The sequence below is a fragment of the Dendropsophus ebraccatus genome, unplaced genomic scaffold, assembly GCF_027789765.1.
Source record: "Dendropsophus ebraccatus isolate aDenEbr1 unplaced genomic scaffold, aDenEbr1.pat pat_scaffold_1557_ctg1, whole genome shotgun sequence".
Lineage (NCBI taxonomy): Eukaryota > Metazoa > Chordata > Amphibia > Anura > Hylidae > Dendropsophus > Dendropsophus ebraccatus.
This window is the reverse complement of record NW_027208979.1, coordinates 1-12,755: the sequence shown is the minus strand read 5'-3', so window position 1 is coordinate 12,755 and position 12,755 is coordinate 1.

The following is a 12,755-nucleotide window of genomic DNA, read 5'->3' as shown; positions in this document are numbered from 1 at the left end:
TGTTTTCGGCTGCAGCAGCCGAAAGCAAACGAGTGCCAATCTCATTGATCTATGCTGCATATCTATGCAGCATAGATCTCAATGAGAGATCAGAGTGTATATGCTAGAAGTCCCCCGGGGGGCTTCTAGTATAAGTGTAAAAAAATAAAATAAAGTGTTGTTGTCAATAAAATGCCCCCTCCCCTAATAAAAGTCTGAATCACCCCCCTTTTCCCAGGTTATAAATAAAAATAAATAAATAAATGAATAAATAAACATGCTTGCTATCGCCGCGTGTAATCGCCCAAACTATTTATTAATCACATTCCTGATCTCGCACGGTAAACGTCGTAAGCGAAAAAAATCCCAAAGTGCAAAATTGCGCATTTTTGGTCGCATCAAATCCAGAAAAATTGTAATAAGTGATCAAAAAGTCGCATATGCACAATCAAGGTATCAATAGAAAGTAAACATCATGGCGCAAAAAATGACACCTCACACAGCCCCATAGACCAAGGGATAAAAGCGCTATAAGCCTGGGAATAGACCAATTTTAAGGAACATATATTTGTTAACAATGGTTTGAATTTTTTACAGGCCATCAGATAAAAGAAATGTTGTACATGTTACTTATTGTTTTAATCGTAACGACTTGAGGAACATATATAACAAGTCAGTTTTACCCCAAGGCAAATGGCGTAAAAACAAATACCCCCCAAATAAACAAAATGCGTTTTGTTTTTCAATTTCACCACACATTTATTTTTTTCTGGTTTTCCAGTGTACTTTATGAAAAAAATCTACCTGTCATTGCAAAGTACAATTAGTTGAGCAAAAAATAAGGGCTCATGTGGGTTTCTAGGTGAAAAAATGTAAGTGCTATGGCCTTTTAAGCACAAGGAGGAAAAAACGAAAATGCAAAAAATCAAAATTGGCTCTGTTTTTTGCTAAATGTGGGGTGGTTCATATGCTACCTTTGTTTTAATGGTTCCCTGTGTCAGGCAAAATTTTGGGGTGGTTCATATGCTACCTCTGTTTTAATGGTTCCATGTGTTCTCACCGCCATACTGTGTCAGGCTAAATTTTGGGGTGGTTCATATGCTACCTGTGTTTTAATGGTTCCCTGTGTCAGGCTAAAATTTGGGGTGGTTCATATGCTACCTCTCTTTTAATGGTTCCCTGTGTTCTCACTGCCATGCTGTGTCAGGCTACATTTTGGGGTGGTTCATATGCTACCTCTGTTTTAATCCTTCACTGTGTGATCACTGAAACTGGTGCCCATAATTTGGCGTAATGGTGCGATTAGGCAGCCTCAGAGGCATCCATGCATGTTGCCCCTGATGTTTCCTGTCCATTTCCGTGGTGTTTCCAGCATTTTCTGAGGTTGACAGGTTTTTTACACGACCTTCCCTCTGCCGAGCTTGGGTCCCCTGCAAAAATGCTTGAGTTTCCCATTGACTTCAATGGGGTTTGTTACTCGAAACGAGCACCTGAGTATCGTGAAATATTTGTCTTGAGTAATGAGCACCCGAGCATTTTAGTACTCGCTCATCACTATAAATAATCAGTTAACCATATTTTTCAGGTGCCCCTTATGCTGCAAAAACAGCTCTGACCCTTTTAAAGAGAGTATATCATCAGAAAATGACCAATTGTTTAAATCATGTTTTTACATTTTTGAAAAATGTATGGTAACTTTTGTCAAAATTTTCATTTCACTATATTATCAAATAATCCTGAAGTATTGCAGTTCTCTTGCCTCTTGGCTTAAAATTAAGCTGACATTCCATGTTCTATTTGAGATGATATGAAGGGGGCTGCTGGAAAGTGATTTGTACAGCAAAATTTGATGTTAGTTTATAGCAAAGACCATAGATTAAGCTTACAATTCTGCCTCCCACTGCATGTAGGGAACTTTGCATAGGTCACAGAGGTTACAAGCCTAACAGGCCTACAAATGTGTCCCTTACAAAGAAATAGGGTCTGGAGATGTTCATTGTGCCTATGGTCATGAGGCTTGCAGTAAATAATGTCTTTAAGTGCTGTAAAAACAGCTCAGGCAAGTTGGCTACCTCCATGATTACAATCAGAAACTAGCAACAGATTATAAAAAAGAACATGTATCTTTCTCTAATCTGTAAAAAGAAATCTAAGGGATGCATTCCCTTTAAAGCATGGTATCTGGCACTACAATGGTAGCAGCAGATCTTTAAAGTCCTGGAAGTTTTGATCTGCTGCTTCCATGGATTTGATTTGTTTTTACTGCAAGGTTGCTATGGGGTCAGAACAAACAGGACAGTCTTTACTGTCAATGAACCTTTAGCACCTATTACCCCATCACTAGATATTTGTCCATGGGTTACTTTTGTTGGGAGCTAACCACATAAGTACACCCCACAAGACCTGCCATTTTGGAGATCTTCTGACCCAGTTGTCTAGCTGTCAAAGGTTGTCCCCCCTCAAAGTTATTCAGATTCTTCTCTTGCTCATGTTCTTCTGCTTCTACCACATCAAGTTTAAGAACTGACTGGTCACTTGATGTCTATTATGTCTCACCCCTTGACAGATGCCATGTTATGCACCTCACTTATGGTGTATCAATCTATTATTGCAGTTGCTCCTTTGAAATATGGATTATTATAATTATAGAATAGATTTTTCAGTTCTTTGATTGGCAGTCAGGGCATGCTGCCTCACTCTGTTCATACAGTTACTGAAAATAAGTATTACCGGGTATGTCATCTGTCAGTCTCTGTTCTTCTGCATGACTGTATAGAGATAATACAGAATAAATAGGTCTCTTTGGCAGCCATCTAGCTCCCTGCTCTGCACTGAAGAGGGGCAAGAACCCTGAAATGGCTGTCTACATATGGGTAACACCTGCATTTGGAAGAGATCCTGGCCTAACATTTATCTCTTAGTCCTTTTCAAGCATCCTAAAATGCTTGATCACTGACTTGCATGGATAGCGCCTTCAATAGGTGGTACCAGAGAGCAAGCACTGTTTTGTTTGAAGGAGAACCACTTTGCATACCAATGCTTCAAGTAGAGCCTTGCATGGCCTATAAGTCTCCACATACAAGCCAGGTTGTATTTTTTGAGTCCAATGACAAAGGCCTCTCTGCTCGCCAGCCAGAGGGATTTACTTTCAGAGATGCTACCTCCAATCGGTGGTCCTAGAGCAGGCTCTTTAGCTTCTGAAGGAAGCAACTTTGTATGTGATATTGTCAGGATAGAGAACAGGACTACATAGGACTTAGCCCTGTAGCTGGCTACCGCTCCGCTGTGCCTTCCTATTTGCCTTAACAACCCTAGGCAGCAGCGGACAACTGGTTGGCGGTCCCTAATCCTGTATAAGTGTGAACATGGAACAAAGACAAGACAGACAAAACACAATAAAGCTGGGTCAGGGGTCTGGGTCGGTAACAAGCGGGCAGCGCAGCACAAAAATGTGATCCAAAAGAGAAGTCAAAGGTCAAGAAGCCAGAATACTGGTACACAATCCATAAAAACACTATGTCAAGATACACCAGTAAACTAGGCTCTATCACAGACAGGGAGCATTGGTATGGGGAGGAAACTTATGAGACCTGGAGTCCCAGCCCCAGGGCAAATACTGACTTCTGACTGCCAGTCAATTAATTAAGCACTCAACACCTAGTAACCCGGCTGGTCACCAGGGACGCTGTGGGTACATCTCACAGGCCATCTGGCCCTGGCCTGTGTCAGGTATCTTATTACAGAAGAGTGTGTTGGTAAAATTGCTATACACTTTTATAAAGTACGAAAGTACGGTGGTGCTGGCCGGGTTCTGGTGGGGCATTTTGGGTTTGGTCCTGTGACATTGGGGTTGCAGGGCCATTCCATGGCCTCCCTTTCCTGCATGCGCACGCTTTGCAGGATTGGCGGTCACTGACCGACACAGTGTGGAGTTAGCGTAGGGACCCTTGTGAACCAGGGGACCTGCACGTGGTACACGGGGCAATATGGTTTGATCAAATTATATACTGTACCAACATCCTGGCATTGGTTTTTAAAATAGGCCTAGCGGCATTAGTATCAGCCATAGGTGGGATGTGCAGCCACTCCTTTCTCTCCATGTCGTACACTTTTATGAAGATTACAGAGTCCACCATGTTAAATGGATTGAAGAAGAAATAAAAAGGTAATCATATTTAAGAACATTTTTTGGTTGGATTTTGACCTTTAAATAAGCTTTAATTGCAAAATAAGGCATCATTTTAAGTATTGACAATACTAAACACTAAAATGGTAATTACATTTTTTTCTGAGACATCTCATAAGTAATAAAATCCTTCACAGGCCTAATAATAATAATAATGTGGGATTTAAATAGAAGACACACCAGACATGGGGCTAGAGGGTAAAATAAGAAAAGAGGAGCAGAGAGGACTCCAGAGACATAGAATATGAAAAGCATCATTGCCTCAGTAAGGAATACAAATAATTCAGTGATTGTCAAGTGATGTTATCTTACACTTAATAACTTGGTGTCTGTCTTTATGTAACTGCATACCGATTCACATTATATATTAAATAATAGAAGAAATGATAGGCAGAATTACATTATTTCTATGCTCATCACAAATTTACATGGGAGTAATTGATGTAATGAGTATCAAGTAAACAGAAGAACATAGGGACAGATTTGCTAATCAAAATGTGTCAGGATTCTGGTGTACTTGCCATGCCCTACATTTAATAACTGTTTAGACAGGTTTGCGACTTGCTTAACAAGGGGTTTAATGTAGTACAAAGGGGCTTGGCTTTGCTGCAGGAGGTGGCATACAGTAAGGCAAGTATCTAATGATGCACCAAATTTAAAGTGTCACTGCCACTTAAAATAACCTTTTGGCATGTCATAGAGAGCGGGGGTTTAGGTGGCCACACGGCCACTTATCCCTGGAGTCAGTAAACTCTATAGTAGGTGTATGGATCCTGTCTCCTGCAGAAATCAGAGAGATGGGGAGAGAAACACTTAACCAAGCACGTCTCCAAACTTGTTCTAGTAATCTGTGGGGGTCTGACCATCCAGGCTCCAATTAAAACGTTTGAAATGTCTTTAACCCCTTAAAGGGGAAGTGCGGGCAAAATAATTTTAAGATATGTTATTGCCCAACAAAAGTTATGAAAATTACTAATAGACACTTCTGCTGCTCCAGTCTGTCCCACTGCTGCAGCAGGTGTCAGCAGTTTATGTGACGTGACATCACCAACTTTACAGAGACCTGAACAGGCCATGCTGTAGTAAGTGCAGAAAAATTGCGCTATAGGTGCGTTTCCCATAACAAGTGTCTATTAGTAATTTTCATAACTTTTGTTGGGCAATAACATATCTTAAAATTATTTTGCCCGGACTTCCTCTTTAAGGACCCATGAAGTACCTTGTATAGAGAGAGAGCTTACAAAGTGAGCCCTCTCTGCACAGCGCTGCTCTGAGCTGGTATTAGCAGCCCTACAGATGGGCATGCTGTGAAGCACAGGGGTCTCAATTTAAGGGTACAAACTCACTGGGCGTATCCGCAGCGGATTTCTCGCTGCGAATTAACAGCGAGACCCGCTGCGAATCCCTGCCCTGTACACTCTATGGGCAGACAAACTCGCATCAGGATGGACATCCCGCTGCGAGTTTGTCAGCAGCCCGCCCCGTTAACCCCCCGCTGCTGGAGCGTATACATGACCTGCTCCCCGCTCCGGTTTGCTTTGGGGCTTCCAGCATCTTCACGTCCCGCTCAGCCAATCAGTGCGCTGCGGCGGGACAGTGCACTGATTGGCCGAGCAGAACCTGCCGGGAACCCCCGAAGCAAGCCGAAGCGGGGACCAGGTGATGTATATGCTCAGACGGTGGGGGGTTAACGGGGCGGGCTGCTGACAAATCCGCTGTGGATAAGCCCAGTGAGTTTGTACCCTAGGCCTGATTGTATATCATTTTGGGATATTTGAATTATTACCTTTATTACCTTTGCATGTTTCAGTAAAGCGCAGTTTTGTTTAACCTGGTGTTGGAGTTGCTTTCCTCGTTCGTGACTTAGCTGTATCTTGGGGAGACCACCCTGGTACATGGCTTATAATCACATCCAGAAAAATGCAAATAAAACATGACAAGGATTCTTTACTGTAAGAGCAGTGAGACTATGAAACTCTCTGCCACATGATGTTGTCATGGCTAATTCAAGGGAGGCCTGGATGCTTTTTGTCAGGACTCAGCCGCACACCACTCCCTGCACTGCAGGATTGTGCAGCCAGCGTGCGCAGCCAGTCCTCTGATATCGCTGACGGCGTTCCTAACAATTGGCCCGTCACTAGGGGAGCGTTGACAATGTCTTTTTTTTTTTTATAAACGCCATGGCCTCTACTTTTTTCAACCTTATTACCAATGTAACAATGTAACCATGTACACATCACATATACACAAGTAAGGTACCGATAAAAAGTACAGATCATGGTGCAAAAAAGGACACCTCAAAAAGCCACATGGCCCAAAAATTAATTTTTTTAAGGCTCAGAATAGAGCAATTTTAAACATATCTATTAATTTTAAGTTTAAATTTTTTAAAATCAAAAAAATTAAATAAAGGTTATATAAATTTCCTATAGTTGAAAGCGTACTGACGTGAGGAAGATGGAAAACCCCTCAGTTTTACAGCACGGTGAGCATCAAAACAAAAAAAGATCCACACGGGATCACACAAAATGCAGGACAATCAAAGATAAATATTATAATCTTTATTTAAATAATTCATATTTGATAAAATTCTTTAAGAAAATGAAGGAAGTGAAACAGAACCATACTATACAAAGAGGGGTGAGGGGACATATAACATATTTTATGAGATCATATATTGCACATGCATGAAAATAATTCCTGAAATCTATTGCAATACAGGCAGCCTTCACAGGATGGCAGAGCAAAACAATGTAGAAGGTGGCAAAATAAGAAAAATCTGAACAGACCAAAGAAAGAGCCTTGAATAAAATGCCAAAAGTACTCAGTGAGTACTCTGTGCCGGGTAAAGTCACCAAACAATATTAAATTTCAGTAAATACTGGAGGATGCATGTATTACCTACAGTCCCACTCACCTACTCACCCCAGGGGCCCAGAAATCCCCAGGACACCCCTCGGGAGCCGAGCATCAGCTAGGGACCAGTTGGACACTGCATCTGGGGGCCAGTCGGACACTGCAAGTAAAACACTTCTTGCGGTCACAAGATTGATTGATAGGATGGGATGCGTGGCAGTGTGGTGGCCAGGGGGGCGGTAGTTATGCCCCTGCGGGCACATCATCACTGTAGGGAAGTAAATAAAGGTAGTGGGAAACACTGTAAAAGTGCCACAAGGCTGTAATCCCCCCCCCCAAAAAAAACAACAACTTAACAACATAATAGTGGACATTCAGATAAGCCAAAGTACCAAAGTACTGTACTTCTCAAACCTGGAAATACAGGTAGATTTTGACTTCTGCACTGTGACTGCAAGTTCTAGCTGGAGGTCTGATAATTCATCCTCCTGCCCCACACTACCCCAATCACTGACTGGCTAAGAGGGCAATCGTTCAACTGGGCTGTGACACTGCAGCTGGAAAAGCTGGGTACGAGACTTGCCCGATTTTAAGCTGAAAATGCAATCCGAAGGCCACCAGTGGGACCCGGGAGCGGCACTACAGAGACACAGGGACGGAGGAGTTTACTTTGTTTATTATTTTTTTGCACCCCCCTGCCTTACACTTTTTGAAATTCGTGGGATTTCTCCTTTAATTTCATCATTATATTACAAATAGCAATATCAACCCCTAAATTGGCTATGTGTTCAGCATTTTAGAGTCAAAACAAAAAACTGGGAAAAAAAATTATAAAACAAGCCTTCATGTTTAATGTACAAATCCTTTAAAATGAAAACTAACAAATTACTGTTTTAGTCTGTATGTTTTAACATGTCCCTTAGGAAAAACAAATCAAGTTTTGTAGATGCATTTAAAGTATGCTAATTAAAATTGTGAGCAATGTTCAAAGCAAACATAATGCTATATATATTAGGCTATTACAACACCAGAAGTATCCAAGGAATGACACCATGCTATAAGTATAGGCGGTAGTTGTAATTAGAATAAAAAAAATTCTGTAACATTATAAACAGCTTGGGAAGAAGAAGAAACTAGATGTGACAAAGTGTGCTGTACAGCAAAAAAATTTACATTGTATAAAAGGCAATTACCCAAAACCCTAAGGTTGTTTGAATCTTAATATAAGCATAATCTATGCATCTTCTTGATAATATCTAATTAGTGTGAGGGCAAAGCATCTCTAATTATAACCTTCATATTTTAAATATTGACTTAAGACACGTTGCCATTGCCTTTTGTGGAGCTTGTATGAGGATGGAGTATTTAATGCTATTACACTGCAAAATGATCTGGATATGGAATAGAAAAGAAATTATGGCAAGTGTCTGCTGGGTATTTTCATGTACTGAAACTTTCCTGTTGAATTAGAGATAATTTCTTGTATTGTTCTGTTTTCCCATTGTGGCTATAGTGACAAATGCTTAGTAGAGGTAAAATAATTTTCAGTAATTGTCAAACTCCCAAAGAAAATGTCTAATAACACTTGAGATCTGAAAATACGTTCATTGACTTGGATTGAATTACGTATTCTAAGCAGTTTTCAGAAATGATGAAATATATCTATAATAAATGTCCCATTACCCTAAATGCACTTAATCATTTTAGTCTTCTATTTTTGACAATTAGACTAATTTCTATCAACCTACCTTTATAGATGGCGAATCTTATGCTGTGATGAAATAACTACACGGGGTGGCAGGGGACAGGTAAGTGCAGGGGAGGGGCCTTGGGGAGCTGCGGGGGGGGGCTGACCGGGTGATTGCTAGATCTTCCAGTCAGCCCATAGAGGATAGCGGTGGTCTGCTACCGCCACTCCTACTCCACGGAGCGATGGCCGCAGATTGTTGCTAAATTAGTCATTTTTCTTTCAACATGTTGAAAGACAAACTACTGCAACGATCTGATCTTGCCTTCTATTACATGGAGCGATTATTGGTTGTAACGGCCGATATCGGCTGAATATGGACGATAATCATTCTGTGTAATAGGGTCCCTGCTAACTAGAGATGAGTGAATCTCGAGCATGCTCGAGTCCATCCGAACCCGAACTTTCGACATTTGATTAGTGGTGGCTGCTGAACTTGGATAAAGCCCTAAGGCTATGTGGAAAACATGGATATAGTCAGTGGCTGTATCCATGTTTTCCAGACAACCTTAGAGCTTTATCCAAGTTCAGCAGCCCCAGCTAATCAAATGCTGATTGTTCGGGTTCGGATGGACTGGAACTCGACCTGGTTCGCTCATCTCTACTTCTAACCCAGAAAAGGGTGGACATAAGCCAGTGTAAACCAGTCTGAGCATTACAAGTTCCAGCTCCTGCAGTTGACTGAGCTTTACCCGATTGTCTGCAAATGTCCAAGTCCAAGGAAAAGATCTCTCTTCTACTGCAAGCAAGTAAATATCGGTCCACACTGCAAGGATATACTATCTTTGTTGTCTAATACTGATTATCTACCTTAAGGGGGACAACACACACTTACAGCTCTGCAGCGGATCACTCGCTGCAAATTCACAGCAAAATCTGCTGCAGATACTTGCCTATTCACTTCAATGGGATGACATATTCACAGTGGGATTGTCATCCTGCTGAACTATGTCAAAGTCAGCTCCCTTAACCCCCACAGCCCGGGTGCATACTTTACCGGGTCCCCGCTCTGGCTTGTTTCGGAGGCTCCCGGCATCTCCCAGCACTCAGCCAATCAGCGATCAGCCAATTGCTGCAAATTCACAGTGAGAAATCCGCAGCGGATACTTTACGTGTGTTTCTTTGGAGTTTAATTTTCTCTGACATTTAAATCAAAAACATTTAAATAATTTAGCTGTGGTCCATGAAAACTGATCACAGTGGGCTGGGGGATTGTTTACAAGTCCATAAAGGAAGCTTGTGTATTTATGTATTGCCTTAACCCTATAAAGTGCTGCACAGTATTTCTTGGAGTATACTATGTGAAAAACGACATGGGTATGATTATAAATTTCTCTACGAATTCTAGTGAACCTGCTCTGTATAGTTTGCTATGTAGGCCATGCTTATGGGCAGGGTACACCACTTATGTTCTACTTATTGATAAATTAGGGCCAAATTGTAGTCAGTATACACCAAGTGTAGGTGCTAACATACATATGTATAAGTTAAGACATTGGGTTTAGTCTTTAAATATTTATTTTATTCTAAATGCCACATAAAGTACATTTTAAGGTATTCAAACATGAGGGAAAATAGTTCTCTTAATGTGTGTTGACACATACTATAGAGACAGAACTTCAATAGTAGCTTTTCTCCCTTTTCCCTGGGGTAGCTGCTAAAACTTTTATGTTTTGCTAAAATATATCCAAGCCAAAATTTTAAGCAGACATGGCACAGAATAACCCAATTGAGGAATATGACGAGTGAGAGCACAAAGAACAGGTGAAGTGCTAATCATCTGTGGCATTAAGTTAGACAATGGGCCATGCATGTTGCAAATGTTAAAGATTTCTTTACTATTCAGATACTGGGACTAGCTGTGAATATATTGAAGAGAGAAATCAGTGTGTTTCTGCTAGTCATGTGGATGAAATAGAAGGTGATGCATGTTGTTGCAGACATTTCTCTGTGTCTCTTTTTTTGCATTTTCTTTTAATCTCAAACTCGGCTTGTTGCTCTTCAAATTGAAATATCCTGAACAGATGTAAAAACACATGTGAACCACTGGTCGCAAGCTGTGCAAAGCTTTGCTTCATCTGCTGATGATGTGAGCCTTAAGGAGATCTTTTTAAAATTTCATCACTATTCAAAAAGATAATTAATACGTACCCCCAGGCTTTGATTATGCTATACCGAGTGTGTACTGCTGGTACAAAAATAATGAGGCTCTCATCAGGTCCAATGAAGACTTGCAGCAAACATTCCGTTTCCGTAACAAATTTAAGATTCAACTCTAGTACAGTCTAGGTAGCTTAATTTCATTTACATTTGTAACATGATACAATCGATTCGATCACTTGTCGGCAACTGTTGCGAGCTTAGTCAGGAGTAAGTAGGTGATCTTTTACCGTTTAAATGATGTCATCTAATTTTAACAATTTGTACTATAAACAGAACTAGTTATAGAGATTGATAAAAATATTAATCAGCAACACTTAAAGTTATTATAGCAGAGATAAAAAGTCCCCTAGTATGGATGGAAAGCAGTGTTACCAAGGCTTTATGTAGGAATGCCTGTACAATCCGCATGTATGTAGGGATGTGCAAAAAAACAGTATTGCTCAGTGCATTTACAACAAACAAACAATATGCATATATAAATTATACTAATATCACTTTACTTCATTGACTCAACATGGAATGACACAATGGTGGAGAGAAAAAGGACACAAAGTATATGTTCACACACTCCAAAATAAAGGTAAAATAAGTCCATAATCTTAAGGTAAAAATATGGACGTATTTTTAATATACAAATGCTCCATTAAAACTAATAATAATTTTTAATAATAATTTTCATTTATATAGCGCCAACAGATTCCGCAGCACTTTACAATTCTGGGGGTACATACATAGAAAAAAACTAGACCTTACAGAAATACATATAATTTCCATACATGATTAGAAATTAGCCAGCAGTGCACACACTGTATAGAACTGATTACGATCACTGACTTCCTGCTTTTGCAAAAGTCAGCTGTTTTTCTTTTTTCCCCAAGTTTTCTCTAAAAAAAAAAAAAAATCAAAATTGTGACTGTATTTTGATATTTAACGTTTGTGAACATAGCCTCCACAGTCGTTTTTTTTTTTTTATGTCAGTTAAAACACTAAAATTTTCAATGGGAAAAATTATATGCACGCAATATCCACATGATGTTTTTTCGTTTGGCCTTTTGGTTTGGAGAAATTTGGTTTTAGGTTGTTTGCAGTTTTATTTAAGGGGTTGTCCAGTAATAATCTTTTCTTTCAAACCAACTTGTGTCAGAAAGTTATATAGATTTTAATTTAGTTTTATTTAAAAATCTCGTCTTCCCATAGTTATCAGCTGCTGTATGTCCTGCAGGAAATGTTTTATTTCAGCCTGATACAGTGCTCTCTGCTGACATCTCTGGCCGAGACAGGAACTGTCCAGAGAAGGACGGGTTTCTATTGGGGTTGCTCAAACTTTTGTAAGCGGTACATGCTCAGAGGGGTGTGGGCAAGATAAGGTCACTAGGCTAGATGGGATATTACCTCACAAGTTGAAACTCCCCCACCACAGAACAAACCAGTTCAAGGTAACTTGCAGCAGGTCAACAGCAACCCATTTTTTCTCTCCTCTCTGCAGCACGGAGTCTCTCTTATGAGGTGGCTGCTTCCAGCAACACCTTAGTAGTCACCGGCACTTCTCTACACCTTTGGTTGCGTTCAGAAATGACAAACAATCGTATGCAGCTAAATATTACTCACCCTATCCACTATGAGATGGATGGTGGGAAAAGTGTATCATTCAAGAGGGAGCAAGAGGGAAGGACCTGAGCTTGAGACTATTTCACATTTGCACCAGGAAAGATTAAGGGAAATCTATTTTCTTTGCACCATGCAAACTGTGCAGCAGAATCCAGTCAATCCTGTGGTAGTTTTAAGACATCTTTTTTTAGCCAAAGTCAATGTTCTCAATGCACT